Raw genomic sequence first — 24,481 nt, forward strand, 5'->3', positions numbered from 1 at the left:
CACTTAGGGCTTGGTTCGTGTTCCACTGAGCGACCAGTTTCTGCTACTGCCCTTCGTGAGTCCAGGACCCTCCTGGGCACTCAGCCATGACTCACCAGTTGGGCCCCAGCAGAGGAGTGTCCCCTTAAGGGGGGCTTGGCAGGACCTACCATTGCCAAGCTGCAGATGTCGCTGACCTCTCTTTAAATGACTGAGAAAGCCTGATTTGTGGCAGCTCAGCCGTCAGGGTTTGAAGCTCCCAGCACATCTGGTCTCCACTGAAACCAGTCATTAGTGGGATTGTGGGATGGAAGACTGGGAAGAGTTTCCTAAGAGGCCAAGTATTGGAGCAAGAAGAGGACTAACTGTGGGTCAGGAGACCTGGCAGCTTGTCCCGGTGGTACTGCTCGCCAGCTTGCAGCCTTGAGCAAATCCTTCTCTTAACCCTGTAAAATGGGGATGGTATGACCCAGATGAAAATGTTTTCAATCATTCAAGTAACTATGACTGGGCACTTTCAATGCGCTAAGAACTGTGTGAGGGATAGAGTGATGGACAAGAACTATGGGCCTCTTCTGGGGGCTACCTACATTCTAGTGAGCAAAGACAGGCAGTAACAATCAAATGCACCAACCAATGAGGTAACTTAAGCTACTGATAAGTACCATCAAGAAAATAAAGTGGGTGGCTCTAGGGAGATTGCTGGGGAGAAGGCTCACGATGCCTGGTACTGGGGTGATAGCACTGGGCGTGGGCATTAAGTGGGAAGATGCTAGATCACATTGGAGGTAGAGCCCATAGGATTTGCTGATGGGGAAAGGGATGGAGAGGGTGATTACAAGGCATTTTTGGATTGAGCACTGGAGACAGTGATGGTGTTGATTCATTGAATCCGGGAAGAAGTGGTTCTGGAAGGGAAAATCAAGAGACTAGTCTTAGACATGTTAAATCTGAGACCCTCAGTGGACAACCACTGTGGACGAGATGAAGGCAGTGAGGCACCCTGTCTCGGAATGTGGTGCAGAGCTGCAGAACGGATGCAGAGGGCTCACCATGGTGAAGTGCTACCGGAGACGGGGGTGCAGGTTTCTAGAGCTCTTCACACATTTCCCACCCACCCCACCTACTTTCAAATGCCCTCAAACTGCACCCCCAACCCTGGTGCCTTGAGCATTTCAGTGCTGGCCCCAAACACCCTCTGCAGGTGGCTCTGGGATGGTTCCCACTTCTCAGTACAAATCCACACGTATTCTGTCCTGAGTCTGCGGGCCTGGGCCCCAGTTATGAAAGCAGCTGTAGACTACCCTTCATGGAGGTATCAGTGACACTGCACGTCTTATTCTCTGGTGGGTTATTTTCTTCCTTTTGGGGGTGGGTGGATGGGTGGGGATGGCATGTACCAGCATGGGAGCAATGCCCTTATCAAAAGCACTGATGGAGATGTTGGGATGTTGTAGATTGGGGCCTGGTTTTGAGCAGTTAAGAGCCCTGTGAGGCCTTGGATGTCAGTGTGAGCAGCTTCCTGGGGCAGGGGGAGACCCCCTTCCTGGGGCAGCTTTAGAAGACAAAGAGGATGCTGGCTTCTGGGAAAGGGGTGCCCCAGAGACACCCCCTTGGCCCTTTTCACCCTTGCATCAGCAAACACTGTGGGAGTCTTCAGTGGTGAAACCTTTTGGGTGTCTACAGCAGAGACAAGGGCTGCTGGAATCCTCCTGATCTCCTTTTGTTTTATTTTATTTCTTTTTTGTTTTATTTTCTTTTTTGGTGTGTGTGTGTGTGTGTGTGTGTGTGTGTGTGTGTGTGTGTGTGTGTGTTTTCTCCCGATCTCCTTTCTTCATGTGGGAAGGTCATACTGAAAGGGTCCCTCTTGGCCCTGAGCTGTGCGGGACTGGAGGATGGGGTGACCCAGGTAAAGGTACTTCCTCTGCTTTCTGCGCAGCCATCCTTGGGTTTTGTGCTTCATTGGGTTGCTGCAAGTTCTTCGTTGCATTCCAGAGCTCTCCTGGAGTTATGTTCATCTGTTTGTTGTTCTTGTTACTTTTTCTGTTTTTTGTTTTGTTTTGTTTTTTTGGTGTGGGAGGAACAAGCACTGGGATTTCCTACTGTGCTAACTTGCTGAGGTCACTTCTCCTTTTTACTTTTTAGCTACATCTTCAATTTATCACAATCTACTTAAAATTGATATTGACTTTGGTGAAGAAAGGAAACTCCATTTCTCATGTTCCCTCCTCTGTGTTATTACTGTCAAATGTACTTATACATGTTATAAACCTATAGTGTGATGTAATTTCTGCTTTGAGCAATCATATGTGTTTTTTAAAAGTTAAGAGAAGATAATATATACTTATATTATTATATATAGTTTTATTTACCTACATGCTTGACATTCCCAGTGCTTTTCACCCCTTCTGTGAACTGGCTACCATATGGTATTATTTTCTTTCAGCCAGAAGGACTTCCTTTAGTTTTTCCTGAACTCTAAGTCAGATAGAAACAAATTCTCTCCAGTTTCATTTATCTGAAAAATTATTTATACCAACACCATTTTTAAAGAATAGTTTGATCGGGTAGTGAATTCTTAGGTGACAGTTCTTTCTTCTTTTAGCACTTTGAATATACCATTTCACTGTCTTCCACTACCATTGTTTCTTTTTTCCCCTGCCACCATTGTTTCTGATGAGAAGTTAACTATCAATTGTATTGTTGCCACAAATATGATGCATAAGTTTTTCTTTTGCTGCTTGCAAGACTATGTCTTTTCTTTGATTTTCAGTATTTGGACCATGAGCGGCTCACTTATGTTATGTTGGTTTCATTTAGTTTCTTGACTGTCCTAGTCAGTTTGGGCTACTTACAAACAACAGGAATTTATTTCCCACTGTTCTGAAGATTAGGAAGTCCAGATCAAGGTGCCAACAGATTTGATGTCTGATGAGGACCTGCTTCATCGATGGCTATCTTTTAAAAATATATATATTCTTATTGATTTCAGAGAAGAAGAGAGAGGGAAAGGAAGAGAGATAGAAACATCAATGATGAGAGAATCATTGATCATTAATCAGCTACCTCCTGCACACTCACACTGGGGATTGAGCCCGCAACCTGGTCATGTACCCTGACCAGGAATTGAACCATGACCTCTTGGTTCATAGGTCAATGCTCAACCACTGAGCTACACTGGCCAGGCAATGGCTATCTTTTTGCTATAACCTCACATGGTGGAAGGGCGGAGGAAGCTCTCTCGGGCCTATTTTATAATGACATTAATTCTTATTCTTTTCAAGAATATAAAACTGAGAGACTTTATTTCTATCCAACTTACATGACCAAATCATTTTTTCAAAGGCTCCACATCCTAATATCATTATATTGGGCATTATGTTTCAACATATGAATTTTGGGAAGACACAAACATTCACACTGCAGCATTGGTTCTCTAAGTCAATGTTATTTATTAACAATGGAGAATTTTCAACTAGCGTTTCTTCAAATAATTTTTCTGTGTCTTTTTTCTCTTTCCTCTCTTTTGGGACTCCTATTACATTTATATTTAAACACTTTATATTGTTTGTCAGGTCTTTAAGGCTCTGTTCATTTTACTTACCCCCCTTTGCTTTCTTTCTTTCAGTTGGATAACTTTTATTGCTGTATCTTCAAATTCACAGCTTCTTTCTTCTGCCATCTCAGATCTGCTGTTGAGCATAACTAGTGATTTTTAATGTTAGTGTAGGTAGTTTTCAGCCCTAGAAATTCTTGATTTTTAAAATAATTTGCACTTCTCTGTTGAGATTCCCTTTCTGTTGACTCACTGTTAATATAAATTGTTTTAGTTCATGAAGCATAGTTTCCTTTTATTCCTTGAACAGAACTGTAACAGCTTGGAGTCAGAATCTATTCTTCTTACTGGTTACAGTTTCCTGTTTCTTCATGCATCTAGTAATTTCTAGTTGAAAACTGGACATTTGTAGCAACTCAGAATTCTGATTTATTTTCCCAAAAATGGTTGGTTGGTTGGTTGGTTGGTTTTTTTACTGACTCACCTGCATTTGAATTGCAAATTTGGTCCCCTCCATAGTGTGCAGCCACTGAAATCACTGTACAGTTCTTGTTTTTAGTAGTTTACTTGGTTTTTCAGTCTGGCTCTCTAAGGGTGTCCCCTGTTTCTGCATTGTTTAATGGTAAGGCAATTATTTAGACAGGGATTATGCTCAGACACCTTGAACATATAATCCTTCCATTTTCTGTTGTCCAAGCTGCTTGTAGTTGGAGGAACAAACTCAAATCTACAGTAAGTCCTCAGGTCTCCCTTGGCATCCACTTTTTGCTGCACCCTCAACCTCCCTGACTCACACATATTTTAGCAGTCGGCCAGGGAGGTATGGAGAGTGTATTATCTCAGCCCTTTCATGGCTGCCTAACTTCCAGGATTTTCCCCATTACATTTCTGGGTGATCTTCTACTCACTCTGAAGAGAAGTTTTAACTGTTAAGAGGTTAAGCCAATAAAACTGCAGCTTTTCACTTCCTGTCTAGAACTGATTCCTTGACCTCTAACTTATAAAACTGCAGGTATTCATTTTCCCGCCCCAGGCCAAATCTGTCACCTCCAGCTGATAAAGCTACTGGTTTTCACAAATAGCCCTCAAAACAAGCTCACCATTCCCACAGAGAAAGCTGTGGTTCTCATCACCCAAGCTGAGGATTGGAGGAGGGGGAAGAGGCATAGAAGCCCTGGGCAAGAAGACCACAGGCTCACGACCATTCAGATGCAGTAGCAGGTTTTCAAGATTAAACACATCTAATGCCTTTGGTCATTCTCCAGTGTTCTGAAATGTTTGGTTTTGACAGCTTTGTCTGGTTTCATACTTGTTTCCTTCAGACGGAAATTGCCCAACTTCTCACACCACCATTCCTGAAGTGAATCTTGGACTGGATTATTTTGATGTTTCTTGCACTCAAATATTCTATTGCCCACAGCTTTCAATTTAGATCAGAAATGTGCTGGTGTTCGGAGGCGGGTGAAGACGCATGGAAGGAGAGCTCTGAATTTTGCATAAGTCACCTCAAATGAGCAAAAATAAACGAGGAAGCCAGTGAAGCTGAACCCTGAACTGGGGGTTGCAGAGCCAGGGCCCAGTCTCAGTGCAGCTCGGAGAGATCTCTCCGAGGCTGTCTAACAAAAGTGTCTAAAAGGCCTCCCCTGGCCTCCCCTACCACATCTCAGTGCTCCCCATCTCCTCTCCTGGGTCTGCCCCCCACCTCCCCTCTGCCATTCTCAGGGATTCTATGAGTCTGTAAGGGTGAAAATGGCTGAAATTAACTTTCACTTCTGCTCAGACATCTGAAACCCAAGAGCCAGGTCATTTCCTTGTTCTTTTCTGAGTAGCTACAGGAATCATTTCTGTGGTGTTTTTTTCCGACCCCTGTCTGTTGGAGGTGGACAGACAGGTGAAGTTTTTTTTCCAGACCACACAAAGGCCAGCTTACCCTGAACCTCCCCCCTGCAAATTCTCACATCCCCTCTCCCTCCAACCTAATTAAATAGATGAGCCAGAATCAGAGGAAATGGATTTTCCTCTTAGGAAGGTAGATTTCCTGCTTTCCACTATATTCTCTGTATCCTCTGCTCCAAGCATGTGAAAGTTGTCCAAAAGTCACTTATTGAGTCTCCATTGATGAGAACATTAGACATAACTAGGCAACATCACTGGATCCTTGTTCAGTATAAGGTTCCACTTAGGTATCTGTCCTTAAGTGTTTGCATGATTCTCAGTCACAAATCATGTTCAAAGCCATCTCCTTGGTAACTTCCCCCAATAATCCCTGATGGAGCTATTGCCCCACCTCTGTCCTAATACTGCACCTTGTGGAGGCATCCACGGCTGCACTTACCTACCCCATTGGAATTGTCTGCTGGATCCTCTTCCCAGGCTCCTTAGGCTGAGTCCCTCAGGGGAGGGTCATGCCTATTGATATCTCTGCCCCCAGCTCTAGGGTGTGCTCACCACAGAGCAGACATTCACAAAAGCTTGCTGTGCTAACTGAATTGGAATAACAGGACTGAATAACCTCATCTCACATTAAGTTTTAGGTTAGAAGTTTAAGCAGGTCAATATTCTCTCAATTTGTATTTAATGCTTAGGTCCAACTCTCAGGTGTCAGGAGGTGAATAGAATAATAAATTAATAATAACTATGCTTGGATGAGCGCAGCTGGTTCTGGACTCTGCTCTGGGCCCTTTGCTAGCCAGGATAGAAGACAAAGCAGTTTGAAAGATCATATTTGGGACTTTGATTAGGCATATTCACATCAGCTGCTAGTTCTTCGGAGCTTACTATATATCATAATACTTTTTATTATTTGTTAACCTACTTGTTCTCACAAAAACCTTTCAGGGAAATAAAGCAGATTGCTTCAAAGGAACCTTAGAATCCAAGAACTCTATGTTGCTATGAACACCTGCCAAAAGGCTTTTTTTCTACCAGGAGCTCACAGCGAAGTATTGTCTTAGTCCTGAAATCCAAGCAAAGAAACTCCACCTGGACACTGAGACTGTGGACTGGGGTCCCAGGCCAGGGGTAGAAGCAGGTCTATCTCAATTCCAGCCCCAAGGTTTCCAGACATAAAGGCAGAAGAGGAGCCCACTCACTGGTTCCCTTTGGTCCATGGATCAGACAGCAGGTGACCTCCAAAATGTTTAATTAAATTATATTTTAAAAAATGAAAGCAGGTGACCAGTGGCTCACCTGTCTGGCTGGACCAGCAAGTGTCCTGAAATCATCTCAGCAACCTCCTTGGCCCCGTCAATCCCTCGGCTGGTGGAGTCCAGGACGGCACCTCACACTCTAGATGTTGAGGTCCATTCCCATTGCCTCTACCATTCTCTGCTCCTCTGAGTTTCCGTAGCCAAGGGAAGTAGCACATTGAAGAGGCTCTGAGAGCAGAATCAGCGACTGGCTAGCGTGCTATGAAAAACAAAACAACGGGGAAGTAGCATTTATTGAGAGCCAATTCTGTGCTCCTCTCTCACACCCATTCCATCATCCATGCTCATAGTATCTCACAAGCCAAGTATTAGCAGCACTATTTGGAAAACCAAAGCAACAAGGCCGAGAGAACTGTGGCACCAGCTCACACAGGTGGCACCAGGTAGCAGATCCCAGTGCTGCAACACAGAAAAAATACCTGATAGAATTATCTGGAAGTTTTACTAACTCTGCTAGGCTCATGTAGGAAAAACACTGCCCGTGTTGGTAAACCAAAACCCCATGAGAAAACTTTCTGGTGGCACAGGGGCGTTGTGACCAATGTGGCCCAGGGCCAGAGAAAGACCAGCTGCTCCCGGGCCTGCCTCCTGGCCTGTTCTGGGGCAGAAGCGCCCATTGGACCCAGTGAGCCCATGGAAGCTTTCAAAGTGCTCGGGAGGGGCGGGGCTCCGTGGGGGCGGCTGGTGCAGCTCTGACCACAGACCGGAGAGCCTGCCACCTCTGCTGGGTGCTTGCCATCGTCAGGAAGCCACGAGCTGCGTGAACTGATTGAGACCGCTGAGATGGGCTTTTCCTTTAGGATTGCATCAGGCGTTGCTGGATGTGGTTAGAAGGCTGCTAAACCACAAGGATGCTGGGATTTGAAGAGCTATGGTGACAAGCCACTGAGCATTGCCAAGGTAAGACTCTGCGTCTTCTGCCTTCTAGACCATCTCATCTCCTTAAACTGTGCAACCAGTGCTCTGAGGCCCGTGGTTGAGAAAGCAGGCAGGAGCGGCGCTATGGATGTTATAGATGGAGAGAAAGATATTAATATGATGAGCCACACCAATGAATAGACTGTTCCACTGTTGGTTCGTTTTAATTTAATTTAATTTTTAATATATTTTTATTGATTTCAGCCGAAACCGGTTTGGCTCAGTGGATAGAGTGTCGGCCTGCGGACTGAAGGGTCCCAGGTTCGATTCCGGTCAAGGGCATCCCTACTGGGGATGTGCAGGAGGCAGCTGATCGATGTTTCTCTCTCATCAATGTTTCTAACTCTCTATCTCTCTCCCTTACTCTCTGTAAAAAATCAATAAAATATATTTTTAAAAAAGAAAATGAAAAATCACAATATACTGAAATTTAAAAAAAAATGTATATTTTTTTTATTGATTTCAGTGAGGGAGAGAGAGATAGAAACATCAATGATGAGAGAGAATCATTGATTGGTTGCTTCCTGCACAGCCCCTACTGCGGATCAAGCCCCGAAACCCAGGCATGTGCCCTTGATCAGAATCGAACCTGGGACCTTTCAGTCCTCAGGCTGACGCTCAATCCACTGAGCCAAACTGGCTAGGGCATTTCGTTTTAATTTTAGAGAGTTTTTTATTTATTAAAGCTCATCCATTCCAGGTAGATTCTGCTTCTTGGACTTTTTAAACTGGAAGAGACAGTGAATATGCCATAGAGGAAAACGGACAAGTCTGAGGGCTGGGGATACGAGTGGGCACACATGTGTCAGTTGGGGCAGGGGGTGGCTCCAAGCAAGTTACTCAGCCTCTCTGTAACAGAGGTAATGACATCTCCAGGGCAGAGCTGACAGAGGCTAGAATGATGTATGGCTCCAGGTAAATGCTTGGTTGATGCTTTTGCTTTGTTTGTTTTAGAAATAGGTTTTCCATTTTTAAGCCATTGGGGGCAGGGTGATGAAATAGGTTTAATGATGACCTTTTTGGCTAAGAGATCTATTTGGCCAGCTGTGGAAAGCAAAGAACGGTTGATAACAACATCCTGAAGATTTTTTTAGAAGTCTGGGGTTTTGACAGATTTTCCAGTCATTTTCTAATTGGCCACTGCTTTCACTCTCAACTATCCACATTACCAAGGAACTAAAGAATCACTATCATCATGCTTCCATAGTTATAGAGGAGAATTCTGCATAATAGATATGTTGTAGACACTCCTCTGTCCTTGATAGAAGCTGTATTCCCCTCACCTTGAGTGAGGACTGGAAGTAAAGATGGAAAGGGAGGAATGGAAACTCTATAGAGGTGAATATGGGCAGACACCACCTTAGCCAGGCGATCAAGGTTAATGTCTTGAGGCTAGGTCATATCTTGTGTAACTTCTGCTATGATACTTGGAAAAAAATACTTCACCTTTGTGCTATTTTTCCCCCCAATGCATAACCCCAGTCTAGTCAGGAAAAAACATCAGACAAACCCAAACGGAAGGACAGCCTACAGACCACTTGATCTTCAAGTGTGTCAAGGTCATGAAAGATGAGGAAAGATGGGGAAACTGTCACACATCAGAGGAGAGTAAGGAGACAGGACAAATAAATCCAGAACTCAATCCTGGATTTGATTGAATCCTGGAACAACACACACAAAAAAGTCATTAGTGAAAAATAGGTGAGATCTAACTGAAAGCTAACATTTTAATTGATGTCATTGTACCAATGTGAATTTCTTAGTTCTGGCAAATGTACCATGGTGAGGTAAAATGTTAACATTAGGGGAAGCTGAATGAAGGGTATATGAGTAGTCTCTATATTATCTTTGTAATTTATTCATAAACCTTAAATTGTTCTAAATTAAAGAGCCAAAAAATTTATACTTATCCTGCCTCAGAAGGGGTCAAAATCTGAATATACTTGGGAAAACTGGCATCTATGGCCCAGTGGTCCCCATTATCTCTGAACATTCTGGAAAATAGAAGACCTTTAGCTTTGCCTACCATTCTCTCTCCCAACCCACACCTTATACAGGAAAGCTCTGTATTTCCCTCTCTTGATAGTATTTCTCACCAGTCATTTCTTTTCTCAATCAGCACACATATCTTGAGCCCTCAGTCTGTGTCAGGGGTTTTAGAGTCAAGTACCCCTCCCTTTATCGGCCCAGCAGAGCTCACTGGGCTGGATCAGGCTCTCAGGCCTCCAAGTGCTTGCCCAGCTGCCCAAGCCTGACCCCTCTCCAGTTAGGAAGCGGAAGACCAAGAATGGAGGCAAGTGGGAGCCCAAACTCTGCACAGAATACCTGGATGGGATCGCTTGCTGTCCTCCGGGCTCAGTCATCCCTACGGAATCTGTGGCCAGCCAAGCCACTGGGAGCTGTTCCGGGAAACACTCCCTTTGAGTGGAGCTGTGGCCTTAGGGGCCTAAAGTGGGACTCCAAGGGCCAGTTCCTGCTTGAGTGACAACCTGGCCTTGGGAGCCCACTCTGCTGCCCTAGAATCTGCAGCAGCCAGATGAGACCACCAGGGACCAACATCCTTGCTTTTGAGGTTCGGGTGTGTGGGTAGGTGATGGAGAGCAGAGAAGCTTGGCACCCCCCCACCCCACCCCAACACACACACACACACACACACACACCCCACAGACACAGAAGAGCAGGTGTGCCCTTGTGCAAAAGTGATGTCTCAACCAGATTACAGGAATGCTTTGGAAGCAGGAGAGAAAGAAGAAAGCATTATGAAACCACAGGAAGACAGCACGTAGATGAAGATCACACTTAGATGAAGATCAGAACTAAAGAGTGGTGATTGCCATTGGGCCTACACTACTTTTCCTGTCGAATCTTCTGCTCCCCACACTGCCACCTGTATGCTTCGACTACACCAGCCACAAGGCTGCTTCTAGAATGCACCAGCTGGTGCTCCTGCTGGCCCCTCTGCCTGGGGTCCCCTCCCCACTCCCTCATGCAGGCAAGCCCCACTTGTTCTCATTCTAGGGACCAGCACCAATGTCTTCTCTTCTGTCACCAGTGCCCAAATCCATCCCTGTGTCCCCAAGAACCTTCTGCAATGCTTAGGGCTATAGGTTTTCAGATCTGCTGGTGGGTTATTTTGTTTCATTTTATGCCCAAGTTCTTCCCATTGGGCCTGAGCTCCTCCAGGGCAGAGACCAAGTCCTCCCTTCAGGTCCCAGCACCCAGAATAGTGCCAGCACAGGGTGGATACCCTGTGAAATGGTTCTTGAGTGAAAGAATCAAAGGACAAATTCTTGAACACAAGTGAAGATTAAGACAGAAAAAGGCTTGAAGGAGCAAAAGCATATAAGAGTTAATGATCGCTCTTAGGCCCAATGAGCTCCAGTGCCATCGCCACATGGGGATTTTAACAGGGGCCCTTGCAGAAGGAGATGGCCATGTGGGCCAGGCGAAGGTGCTGGGCCTGGGGCCAGCCAGTTCCACACTAGGGCCTGGCTCTGCCACTTGCCACCTGGGGGAGTGTGAGCAAATGACCTAGCTCTCTGTGAAATGGGAACAGTTGCATCTAGCTCCAAGCCCAGATATGAGAACTAAATTGAGCAAGATGATCATAGCACAGAGACATACAAGAGCCTCTGCCATGGGCACTGCTGCCCCCACGTGACCTCCACTCCCCATGGGCCACTGTGTGTTCATGCTTACTTCCAAAACCATGGTGGTTCTCTTGGGTGCCTTGTCATCGCTGGCCTCTGCACACATTGATACCTGGGCTGCTGGACCAGGACCAGGTTGAGGCAAGCAAGACACCAGTGGCACAAAAGTTAAGAAGGTCCTGGCTCTCAGTGTCGCTCAAGTTCAGGGAATGTTCGTGTATGTTTATGTGGTATCTGCAAGGGTATGAGATGATCTGTGCTTAATGAATTAAGTCAGGAGTTCTGACCTCCATGACCGTGGACCCCTGGTGAATTTCACGGGTCCTATGAAGTCCTGAACTTGAATGTGAGCTTTTCTGGACATGCACACCTTTCTGCCAAGAGTGCTTATGGCTTGCATCAGATTCCCCAAAGGATTCGTCAACCCAAAAATATTTGGAATCACCAAGTCCAATATTTACTAAGAATAATTTAATTTTCTCTCTCAATGTGTTGTGCAGAAAAGAAAGTGGGAAGAACATGAGCATAGGACAAGGCAGCCATGCCTGAGAGGTCCTATAGCATAGAGGTTGGACACTCAGCCTTGTGACCAGAGGGTCTGAGTTCAAGGTTGAGTCCTGCCACTTTCTGGCTGTGTGACCTTGGGCAAACCACCAAATGTCTTCATTACATAACAATAGTTTGACCTCACTCTATACTGGCAGCCTTACCTATCTCAGGCAGATTACTTAGACCCTCAAGTCTTATTTCTTTACTTATTGATAACAGCACATCACAGGGTTATAAGAATTAAACCCCAAAGCCCTAATTATTAGGTGAGCTGAAACTGGAGTCCACAGTAACTGCCAGTACTTGAGTGCCAAGAAATGCGCCAGGTGCTTTGTGCACACAATTCACGTGTTCCCCACAACAGCCCTATGATGACCCCAGGAACCACCCAGATGCAGACTCAGGTCTGTGTGACTCCAAAACCAGTGCTCTGACCTCTTCGTTAGTCGGTCTATTATTCGCTCACTGTGTGTGGATCACTGATTCGAGCTCCTTAAAAAGGCAAGGGAAGCTCATCGCCCGCACCGAGGGGAGCGCCGCACACGCTGTGAAGTCCTCCCCAGTTTGCAGACATGAGCACAGCAACTTCGTGGGAATGGAGAGCCAGACGGAGGAGCTCACGACATGTCCACACAACATCTGGGAAACCTCTGCCCGTGGAAGTTGCTGTTCCTCCAGTGGGCACCTGGCGCGATCTGGCCTGAAGAAACAGCCCTCCAGATGAGGCCTGCCTCATCGTGGGCCGGGTCCCTACCTGCCAACTTCCCTTACCCTTTCTCAATGGGCATGAATCCTGTGCCCACGCGCTCAGCCTCCTTGCTGGCGCCTTTCATTACTCCATTGCTCCCACATCTGTCCACCCTTTGGCATCAGTCTTCCTCTGAACACCTCCTGCCTTGTGGCTTCCTGGCCCTGGAACTGTCAGTGGTTGGCCATTACTTATTGTGACATGCGTGGTAAGCCAGACTTGTGCAGGTACAGAAATGTGAATCTCTCTGAAGTCAGACATGTCCAGTCATCCTTCCCACCCCAATGGGTCTGTGATGGGGCTGTCACCCAGGTCCTGCCCGAGGGAGGGTTTTCGCAGGAACCAGAGCAGCCCTGTGTCCGTCCGCTGAGCGCTTTGGGAAGGAAATGTCACATGTGCAGGATGTGGGCCGACCCTTGCTCTTACTATTCATACCCCCCCTCACCCCTCACCCCAGCTGCAGGTGCCAGAGCCCACATGTGAGGGAGGCGGTTAGGGGCTTGGCCTGAGGGGAGTGAGCCAGGCCTTGAAGTCAGAGCTGCGCTGCTATTACTTAGGAGGCTATACTGATGACCGGTGCGCTGATCGTGACCCGTAGGAAGGTCAGGCGGCCTCCTGATGGATGAAGCTGCTGCCCCTCCTGTGGGTGACACTGCAGGAAGCTTTCTGTCATTTTCTCTGGGTGGCTGTCATAGAGTAGCTAACCTCCCAGCACCCAAGGGGACCCCGTGGGGCTACCGCGTCTGTTTCCAGTGTCAGCAAAAGGCAGCCAGGCCTGAGGCTTTGGCTTTGGAGCGATTCTAATGCCTTCCCACCAGGACCGGGTCTGGGGCTCTGGACAAGTCATTTACTTCTGACTCTGGGCACCAGCCTCCTTGGAGGCGGGGGGGGGGGGGGGGGGGCGGGGGTTGAACCTGAAACTCAGAGGGCCTGCACTGTGCAGGGTCTGCTGGGAACCCGGCGGATGCAGGGAACAATGGAGGCGCCATCACTGCAGATTCGGGGTTTGGGTTGGTCTGGGTGTGCAGGGCTCTGACCATGTCTGCGAGGCCCACGCTGCTCTCAGCTGCTCCCGAGGCAAGCGAAGATCTGGGCTGCCAAGAGGCAGGCGATGGGCCGCAGAACTTGGAAGAGCAGGCAGATTTTGTACAGCTATAGCATTTCTTTCCTTACTTTGTAAAAATTATATAATACCAAAACATCTTGTGAAAACAGATACAAGCCATCAATAATTCCACCAACTTCACATTTTTTACCCAAGAGCTGCTTGTCTTGGTTCACATGATGCATTTTTTTTCATCGCTGGAAACTTGAAAGATAGATGACTTCGGAGTCTGCTTTTTTTTCTTTCTTTCTTCCTTTGTTTTCTTCATCACGACATAGACATCTTTCCCACAGCTACACGGCTTCACAATGATCATTTCTGAGGCGGCAATAATATTTCATTGTATAACTCTATTTCACCATTTCAAATAGACGTTTAGTCACTTCCCCTTTTTTAAACACTAGCGAGGACTATGATTAAAACAAAATGCCATGTAGCCGGCAGAGGTGTTCTGAACATCACGGTGCAACTGAAGACTATTCTTTCCTAATCCCTTCAAGGAATGACAATGACATAGGGAGACAGAATGCTTGTTTGGGGGTGGACTTGGAATTGCAGGGTGACAGTGCCGGAGTTTTCATCTCCTCTCATCTAGTTCCCTTGTGTCAGCAGCTATATTCACTGGCCAGGATTACTGATGTGGTCTTTGGCCGGAGAACAGACTTTCCTCTCTGTGAAATGAAATGACTCATAAGGAAACAAAACCCAAGGGTTTGGCCTCATTTGTCCCATAGTTTCAACCAAAGCTCTTAATCAGAGGTCCGTGAATCGTTGCGGGCAGGAAGGGGTCCTGAAACGGCACAAAATTCGACATGTATGTGCATAAGTGTATTTTCTGGGGAGAGTGTCTATAATCTCAGCAGATTCTCAAGCAGGCTGTGGCCCCAAAATGTTTTGAAAAACAACTGCTGATCTATCTATCATCTATCTATCTATCTATCTATCTATCTATCTATCTATCTATCTATCTATCTCTATCTCTCTCCTCCCTGACTCCCCACCCCTCATTTTTGGGAGCCTGGGATTAAAATGAAAGAATCCTAAAGATATGTGTCTACATACAGAGCCCCACCGGTGAGTTGGGGAACATATTATCCCCAACTTAAAGATGAGGAAACTGAGGCTCAGAAGCACTTCTAAGGGCACACAGCTGGCACGTGGGGAGCCCTGGATTTGAACACAAGTCTGCCTCACTGCCAAGCCTGGGTGTGCATACTCATTATGCCAAAGTACCTTTTGGTTAAGAGAGTTGCTTCTATTTTACCTTCTTTAACCAAAGGTAATTGCTGATGTGTTAGAGAGATTCTGCCATGATTAAGGCCACCCATGGTTCTTGACTAAAGGAAATGTTTTGGCATCTTTCAAGGCCTTGCATTTCTCTCCAAGGAGTTGGGCTGACACAGAAATATTTGTGGTTGGTTAACTGTTCTCTCCTGCTACAACCATTAACCATAGGAGGTGAACTGTGTTTATCAAACTGAAATGTTATCACTCAAGGCTTAAGGAGACAAAGTAAGATTGAAATTCAAGAGACCAAACCCAATGGGTGGGAGACTTCAGCCCACAATTTCCTAAACACCATTGGGTCTTTTCAAACATATGTTTTTATTAACAACAAACTACTTAGCTCCACTGAGTGACTTTGGCTATCTACATATGTTTGATTCCCTTCTCTCTTAGTAATCCTTTCCTACATCTTTTAAAACTCCAGCCTGCATACCTGGAGGCAAAGAAGATGGGGCATAATTCAATTTCATGTCTCCTTGTTTCCTTTGGGAATCTCTGCCAAATTAACCCCTCATTACTACTGAACACTGGCAGCCCTTAAAGGGAAAGGGCTTTCTGAAATATGGGAAATAAACCTGCAACAAAAGACTAAATTTTAATTTCATCTTGGGCTTCTTAGATGTAATACATTAAACATTAGGTTAATGTGTCTTGTTGGGCCCAAAGTTTTGACTAACAATCAATAATCAGGATATAGAATAACACCAGCTTTGGTATAAATGACATCTGCCTACTGTTGTCTTAGTAAATTCATCTGTTTACTCGTTATGACAGTGGGTTAATGAGGGGAGGTGAATAAGTAGGCATTTATTTATGTTCAGGTTTTCCCCAATTGATTGATTGATTCGTTTGTTCATTCATTCAAAAGAGAAAGATTTACTGCAACGCTGATGTTTCAAATGCTGAGATGGGCCCTGAAAAAAACAAGTAGTTCCTCCCCTTGAGGCTCTCACAAGGAGCCTAATTCAGAAGGCAAACTTTAAACAAAAGGCCCAATGTCCCATGGCTGGGGGGGTAAGAAATACTGTGGGCCAGCACTTGTTTCTTGATGGTTTGGGGTTATTGCTATAATGTATCACTATGCCATGCTATAATAATAATAACTGACACTGGGTGCTTACTGTGTGTGAAGGTACCCTTCTAAGTACAGCCTATATACCATCTTGTTCAATAGAAAATCATTCAGAGACTTCCTTTCATTTGGTTTTTGTGCCTTTGCCTCATCTTATAGATAAGTCCAGATTATTCATTTTCAAGGTTTTGGGGGCAACATAACAGGATTCTCTTTCTAAAAAAATTATTTATTCAAGAAAGGCTGAAGCAAGGCTCTCTCAAAAAACTTTTTGGCTCCAGATAGAATTTTTATTTCCATGGTTTATCACAATTTACCTGATCCCTCACTTCCATGGCCCTGCCTGGATTAGCCTCCGGCATCGAACCCCAGCAGAACTTACTTGAGTCCCAGAGTGCAGAGTGCTGGGCCTGGCTGAGGCTGCTGAAGATACGGTGTGGTTGCCTCAGGAACCAGGACCTCCCATTTTAAAGTGTGTGCCACTGGGTTGGGAGGCGAAGATGGCAAAGGCAGGGGAACGAGGCTGTGGGTGGCAGAAATGAAGACCCGTGATGCACGGACCATGAAGAAGGCAGAGAGGGAGTCAAGAGGAGAAGAGAAACCAGAGCGTTGCTCCTAATAGGATCTCCATGTCACTGCCTCGGGCCCCTTTGGGTAATGAGAATGCAGGGACAGGACCAACTCCAAGACCCATATCCATGTCCCATCCTCATTCTCTGCAGCTCAGCGAGTCCAGGTTCCCACTGAGACTCTGCTGTTCCTCTGTGCCCCCATAAATCTGCAGTGGAATCAAGGGAGGGCTGGGGGCCACATGGAGACCATCCATCCAAAGCCCACACCTTACAGACGAGGGGACAGAAGCAATGAGGTGAAGTGACTCACCCAACATTGCACCATGAGTAATCCAATGATGCCCTTCAGACATTACAAGATGGTCAAGTGCCCTCTGGACAGCCAGAAAGGGGTAGATGTGCTCAGTACAGGTTGGGGGCATTTATCAAGTTCCAGGTTATTTAAACATGGTAAGCTGGCGGACCAGGAATCCCTTATTGTATAACAGAGCTCTGTATGAGCAAGAATGTGGGCAGCCAGAGCAGCCCACTGCCCAGCCCAGCTGGATTTCAGCTTAGCGTAACTTGGAGAAGTCTGTGCCTTGGAGAGTGTTTAACTAATTGGCCTGTCTTTTGTGAGGGAAATATTTGGAATTTTTTATAGGTCACAGTGGCTGTGGTATTTTATTATACTTAACCTGATAAAATCTGTAATAAATATCCAAAAGAATTCAAAGCAAAGTCTCAGAGAGTTATTTGTATACCCATTTTCATAGCAGCGTTATTAATACTAGCCATGGTTGAATGAATAAATAATAGATTATCAAATTATTGCACACACTTACAATGGGATATTATTCAGCCTTAAAAGAGGAAGGAAGTTCTAACACATACCACACATGGATGAACCTGAGGACATTGTTAAATGAAATAAGCCAGACACAAAAGGACAAATTCTGAATGTTTCCACCTAATATGAAGTATCTATAATAGTCAAATTCATAGAGACAGAAAGTAGCATGGTGGTTGCCAGGGGGTGGCAGAGTGGAAAATGAGTTTTTCCTTTAATGGGCAGGGAGTTTTAATATTGCAAGCTGACAAAGTTCTGGAGATTGGTTGCACAACAGTGTGAAGACACTTAACATTACTGAATTGAACACTTAAAAACTTAAGATGCTAAATTTTATGTTCAGTGTATTTGAACACAATGTAAATTTTAAAAAGACATAGAAGATATGTAAGTGCACTCATTGCTTGAAGTAGGGTAAGAAATGTTTTGTGGCCCTAGTCAGTTTGGCTCAGTGGATAGAGCATCAATCACCCTGCGAACCAAAGGGTCCTGGGTTTGATTCTGGTCAAGGGCACATACCTTGGTCGCAGGCTCCTCCCCAGCCCGGGCCCTGGTCAGGGCTTGTGCAGGAGGCAATCACTCAATGTGTTTCTCTGACATCAATGTTTCTCTCTGTCTTTCCCTCTCTCTTCTACTTTCCCTAAAAATCAATGGAAAAATATCTTTGGGTGAGGATTGACAAAAAAAAAAGAAAGAAAGAAAGAAAAAAGAAATGTTTTGTGAACCATTGTTTTATGGTGTTGGTGTGCATATGTGCACCTAGGAATGTTCTATCTGGTGGTGTACAGTGTATTTCTTACTGATGGTCATAATAAAAAGAAAGAAGAAAAAGAATTTTGGCAGACACCTCGGTGGACAACCTCAGACCACAGAGCAGAGAGGCCTCCCCTGTGTGCGGTACAGCAAAGAGCGGCTGCTGCTCTATTGTTGTCACTTCCCAAGGGACCGTCTCTCTGATATACACAGGAAACACTTGTTAATGTCTACTGAAAGAAGGAGAATCTAGGAGGTCTTGTACACTCTCTATATTCTCACATTTTCCCAAGAAAACTCCATGGATGTAGGAGAGAAGAAAATAAATATTTAGCAAACTCAACTGTGTAAGGGAGGAAGGAAGAAAGGAAGGAAGGAAGGAAGGAAGGAAGGAAGGAAGGAAGGAAGGAAGGAAGGAAGGAAGGGAGGGAGGAAGGGAGGAAGGGAGGGAGGGAGGGAGGGAGGGAGGGAGGGAGGGAGGAATGGAAAAAAGAAGGGAGGGAGGGAGAGAAAGAAGGAAGGAAGTGGGGATAAAGATGGAGGTGGTCTAGATTTCTCAGACTTGCAGATTTTATGTAAACCCTCTGTAATCTCATGAAGCTAAACACCTCCTTGGAAGCCTTCCCAGGGCTTGAACAGGGATCTGGAAATTGTGCCTGTTCTGTAGAAGCAGCTGGGAACAGCACCCCATGATACTGGGCCTTCAGGCATGCACAGTAGGTGTCCTGGGAACTGCCCTGCAGCCATGCCCAAGCAGACATTGTGGAGGGGAAAGTGAAAGTGTGGGGTTTGATGAAGCAGAACCATTAGCACCTGGTTTATAACTTTTAGAAAGTGCTACACATAAGATGAGCTCCTCACAGTGGCTCCCAGATACAGAGAGGCAGAGCATTGACTTAAATGTATTCATCGTGATTTACAATCCCCACTCTTCCTGCCATCCAGGGAACCTGGGAAGAGTGGTAACAATAGTTTGGGCCACGAGGGGAAAGGGCGATGGATTAAAGTGAGGGTGCGTTTTCATCCGGACACATCATTTACTAACCCTGATGCTCAGTACCCTCCCCTCCCGACCCTCACAGGGCTGTTGCAAGGAGCAAATTTGATGACATGTCAGTTGTCACTATAGATATTAATTAGAATGGATGCCATATTAGAAGAGGAGCCATCCATTCTTTCAGTCAAAAATATCTGTGTACTTTTACTACGGGCACTGGAGTTACATCACGGACAAAACAAGGCCTGTCCTCATCTAGTAGGGGCTCACCTAGTAGAGGGAGAAGACAGATGCTAAGCAAATTAGTAACCCTGGAGTGTCAGGTGGGGGCCAGGACTATGGGGTAAAATAAATCAGAGTTAAGTGCCTGGGATGGCTGGGTCTGTGTGATTTTGAAAGGTCAGGAAGCGTCCCTCTGCTAACCAAGTGACATTTGAGCGGAGGCCTGAAGGAGGTAAAGGAGCTGGCAATAGCTGAGGAAGAATGTTCTAGGCAAAGGAAAAGCAAATACAAATGTCCTGAGGTGAGAGTGTGTCTGCTTGTTTAAGGCCCAGTAAGGAAGCTGGTGTGCTGGGGGCAGAGTGGGTAAGGGGGGGGAGTGGTAGGAGAAGAGAGAGGAGAGAAAAGTGTGGATCAATTCTAAGGACTTTGGAGTGTGTGTGTGTGTGTGTGTGTGTGTGTGTGTGGTAAGATATCTCTCTATATAAAAGCCTAAACGACCATTATGACCAGTCGCTATGACACACACTAATCCACCAGGAGGCAGACGCTCAATGCAGGAGCTGCACCCTGGTGGTCAGTGCACTCCCACAGCCAACCTCCCATGGTCCCTCCCCTCCGGCTGCCCCAATCAGCCCTTATTGGGACTGGGCAAGATGGCCCTGATCGGCCCCGATTGCTGGCCAGGACGAGGGACCCCACCTGTGCATGAATTCATGCACTGAGCCTCTAGTACAGCCATGGGCAAACTACGGCCCGTTTGAAATGAATAAAACAACAACAACAAAAAGACCGTACCCTTTTATGTAATGATGTTTACTTTGAATTTATATTAGTTCACACAAACACTCCATCATGCTTTTATTCCGGCCCTCCGGTCCAGTTTAAGAACCCATTGTGGCCCTCGAGTCAAAAAGTTTGCCCACCCCTGCTCTAGTACATGACATAAAATTCACCATTTGAAGTGTACAGTTCAGTGCATTAAGTACGCTCACATTGCTGTGCAACCATTTTTTTTCTAAAACTTGTTTAACTTTCCTAACTGAAACTCTGTACCCATATGTTATGGGCTGAACTGTGTCAAAGTCCTAACCCCTAAAACTTCAGAATGTGACAGAATCCTTCAAGAAGTAATCAAGTTCAAATGAGATCATTATCTTATAATTTAATCTGATCATGTGCCTCTAAGAAGAGGCGGTTAAGGCGCCGACAGACACAGACAAAAGACCACGGGAAGACACTGGACAAAGGTCATCTATAAGCCAAAGAGAATGGCCTCAGAAGACACAAACCCTTCCAACACCTTAATCTCAAACTTCTAGCCTCCAGAACTGTGAGAAAATTAATTTTTGTTGTTTAAACTACTCAGCCCGTGGCACTTTATTATGGCAACCCAAGTAAGTAAACACGCCATTAAACACTAACTCCCTAGACTCCCCCTTCCAGCCCCTGGCCACCATCATTCTACTTTCTGTGTCTATGAATTTTACTGTTCTAGACGCTTCCTATGAATGGAATCATACAGTATTTGTCCTTTTATGTCCAAATGCTTTCACTTAGCATAATGCTTTCAAGGGTCACCCATGTTGTAGCGTGTGTCAGAGTATCCTTCCCTTTGTAGGGCTACAGACTGCTGTATTGGATGGATCTGCCACATTTTGTTTATCTAGTCACCCACCGATGGACACTTGGGTTGTTTCCACCTTTTGGTTTTTGCGAATAAAGCTGCTATGGATGTTAGTATACAAATATCTATTCCAGTCTCTGCCTTCAATTCTATGGGCTCTATACCCACAAGTGGGATTGCTGGATCCTATGGCAATTCTGTTCACTTTCTTAAGGAAATGTCATAGAGGACTTCGGTTTGTCCAGTGAGTGGGATAGGACTAGTGATGGGTTCTGGGTGGAGACGTTTCACGGTCTGACCAGAGAAGTGTCACTGAGTGGGAGAGGACCACTGGCAGAGTCTGGGTGGAGACGTTTCAGGATCACAATTGGCTGCCTTGCTGGAAGCAGGCTGGGGGGAGGGCAGATACAGGAGCAGAAAGACCAGTGAGAAAGCCACTGCAAGAATCCCGGCTTTGACTGGGATGGCAGCAGAGGAGGCAGGGAAAGTGGCCCGGCTCTGGATGTATGTAGAAGGTAGAGCTGGCAGCGTTAGTGATGGTTTATTTGTGAGATGCAGGAGAAAAGGTGTGAGCAACCAGAAGAGGGAGTTGCCATTTGCAGAGATGGGGAAATCTTTGAGACCCGCAGGCTTGGGAGCAGACTGCGGACTTGCTCTGGCCTTTGGAAGTCTGGGCTGTTTAATAAGAATCCTAGTGGCAATCAGTGGTGATGTCAGCTGGGCCCCTGAGTTCCACCAGCCCCTTTCTCTGGCTCTTGTCCTATGTGGGTATCATGGACCTCCAGCCTCCAAGCACAACCAGACCTTTCAGGTGCATCTAGGCTTCTGAGAGCTGCTGCTGCTGCAGCTTATGCCTTGTCCTCGGTGCCTCTCCTGCTCTCTGCCCTTCCTGGGCGTGTGCGGGTGAAAAAAAGCAGCCACCAATTAAGAAAGCATTTAAGCTCAACCATATAATTATCTTAATTCCAACCATATAAACTAGCTCCCAGTGTAAAACTAGACTGTTCTCTTATTAAACAGAAGTAATACTGTTAATATGAGCAACAAGAATAATTTCTCCCTGCGTGGACTTAGAACAAATAAATCACTGATAGTTAACAGCAAAATAAACCCAACCCAACAATAGAACACTTATTAAGCAAGTTGTTAACCCAACACATGCGTACATTTAAGGAAAGATTTAAAATTTTCAAAGGAATCTGTTGGGGCAGGAGGTAGTGGTCCAGTCCCTGCAGACCTCCCTCCTTCCCCGCCGGAGCCAGCTGCTGTGAGAGCCCGCACCTGCCTGTGCTGCGGTCAGAGCTCTCGGTCATGTTACATGGTGGGTCCTACTCCCCAAGGCCCCTCTCAGATCTGACAGCGGTTCTGGAGAGCCAGAGAAGTGAGTACGTTTCCCCACAGCAGCACCCAGGGCAGCCGGCCCTGTGCCCATGGATGAGAGGGCAGCTCCAGGAGAAGTCATTAAAAAGATGTGGTCCCTTGGTTGGTATTTTCCAGTGGTTAGAGCATCGGCCCTGTGCACCCAAGGGTCTCAGGCTTGACTCCCAGTCAAGGGCATGTACCTCAGTTGCAAGTTCGATCCCCAGCCCCAGTTGGGGCATATGCAGGAGACAACCAATAAATGTGTCTCTCTCACATCAATGTTTCTCTCTCTCTTTCCCTCCCTCCTTCCTTTCCACTCTCTCTAAAACTCAATGGAAAAAATATTCTTGGGTGAGGATAAATAAAAAAACAAAAAGCATACAAACAAACAAAAAGATGTGGGAAGAGGGCGTCCTTGAGTGGCTGGTTGCCAGTGAGTGCCACGGATGCCGGCCTCTCAGCTCTCACTTTACAGAAGGGGAAACCGAGGCTGGGAGAGGGTGAGGGAATGCTCAGGGTCCACAGCCTGGCTGAATGAGGTGCAAGATCCAGTTCTCCTGGTTCTGGAGAGCTAGCAGCCCCCCGACCCCCACGGAGCAGTCTTTGGCCTCACACAGGCATTGGGAGCCCTTTATCCTAAGCAGGGCATGCACTTTCCAGTTCGGGCTTCAGCTAAGGCTCTACGGCTTCCCAGACCAAACCCACACTTCCCTGTCTGTTTATCCAGGACACTCAATTTTTAAAACCTGACCTAACCAATCCCTGCAGGACACTGGGTTCTAGTTCTGAATGCAGACATCCCACAGCAAGGGTGGGGTATAGCATAAGGTTACACTCTTTTAAAAATATTTAGATTTTTATTGATTTCAGAGAAGAAGGGAGAGGGAGAGAGAGATAGACACATCAATGATGAAAGAGAATGATTGATCGGCTGCCTCTTGCTTCCCCCGCCCCGGTGCCTGCCCCCACCCCCACCCCCACCACACACACCCTGGGATCGATCCCACAACCCAGGCATGTGCCCTGCCTGGGAGTCGAACCATGACCTCCTGGTTCATAGGTCGATGCTCAATCACTGAACCACACTGGCCGGGTTACATTCTTCAGGACTGAGGGGCACCTCTTTCCCCTGCACAGACAGCCCCTCACAGTTGAAGGTCATCGTCCCCTTGTCACTGACACCTCACCATTTCCACCCACTGTCCCCATTTCCCCTGACACACTCTCTCTCACCCGCCTCCGGCAGTGGTCTCCAGTCCAGTGACCCTGCTTCTGGGCGCACACCCCACAGTCTTCTCCACATGCAGCCTCAGTGATCTTTTAAAGGTAAGTCGGCCCTGCCTAAAACCATCCGATGGTTTAACGTGGCATTTTGAAAGAAAGCCCAGCTTCTTTTCCTGTCCCCTTTCTTTATCTTCACCTCCTCCCGTGCCCTGCCCCTCTGCTCCCAGGACCCTGATGGCCCCTCCTGCTCCTAAAATGTGCCATGTGCATGCCCTGCCCTCCGTAGGGCCTTCCCCGGTGCTGTTCCCGCTGCTCTTCCAGAGCTTTGCCTGCTGGTCATCAGACCCCAGTTAAAACCCTCACCTCCTGGGAGAGGCCTTTCCTCCCTGAATAACCCAGTGCCTCCGCGGCCATTCTCTCACACCTTCCTCTACTTCCTTCATAGCACTGACCTCTGTTGGAAAGAATTGGGCATTTACGTTGCTTATTTGTTCTCTGGCCTCTCCTTCACTTGCTGCTGTGTTAACTAGGTTTGGGTTCCAGAGCTGGAACCTGGTCTGTCTAGTTCCCACCGTCTGCCCAGGACCCACCCCACAGCCTGGCCCAGGTCTATGCTCAAAGGTATCCCTTGGGGAGAGACGGAGCTCCTCAAGGGGAGGACGAGCCTGTCTGGCCCAGCCTGGGGGCCTGAGGGCTACGCTGCTATCAGGTGGGGCTCGCACACAGCTGCTGGCGGCCACGCTGCCACAGCCTTTCCGGAAAGCAACTTGACAGTTAGGATCATGGATCCTGAAACAGTTCCATGGTATTGGGCCAAAGCGATTT

At 46.6% G+C, this 24,481-nt stretch overlaps 1 protein-coding gene across 1 annotated transcript in view; it reads left to right on the forward strand.

Moving 5' to 3' along the window:
* Positions 1-7,464: 7,464 nt before the first annotated feature.
* Positions 7,465-24,481, forward strand: part of BLK (BLK proto-oncogene, Src family tyrosine kinase) — a 48,689-nt gene continuing 31,672 nt past the window's right edge. Inside the window, exon 1 of the mRNA XM_059695279.1 lies at positions 7,465-7,644. The gene's annotated coding sequence lies outside the window, so the exon portion shown is untranslated. The remainder of the gene's footprint in view (positions 7,645-24,481) is intronic.

Source organism: Myotis daubentonii, chromosome 5 (genome assembly GCF_963259705.1).
Source record: "Myotis daubentonii chromosome 5, mMyoDau2.1, whole genome shotgun sequence".
NCBI classification, from domain to species: domain Eukaryota; kingdom Metazoa; phylum Chordata; class Mammalia; order Chiroptera; family Vespertilionidae; genus Myotis; species Myotis daubentonii.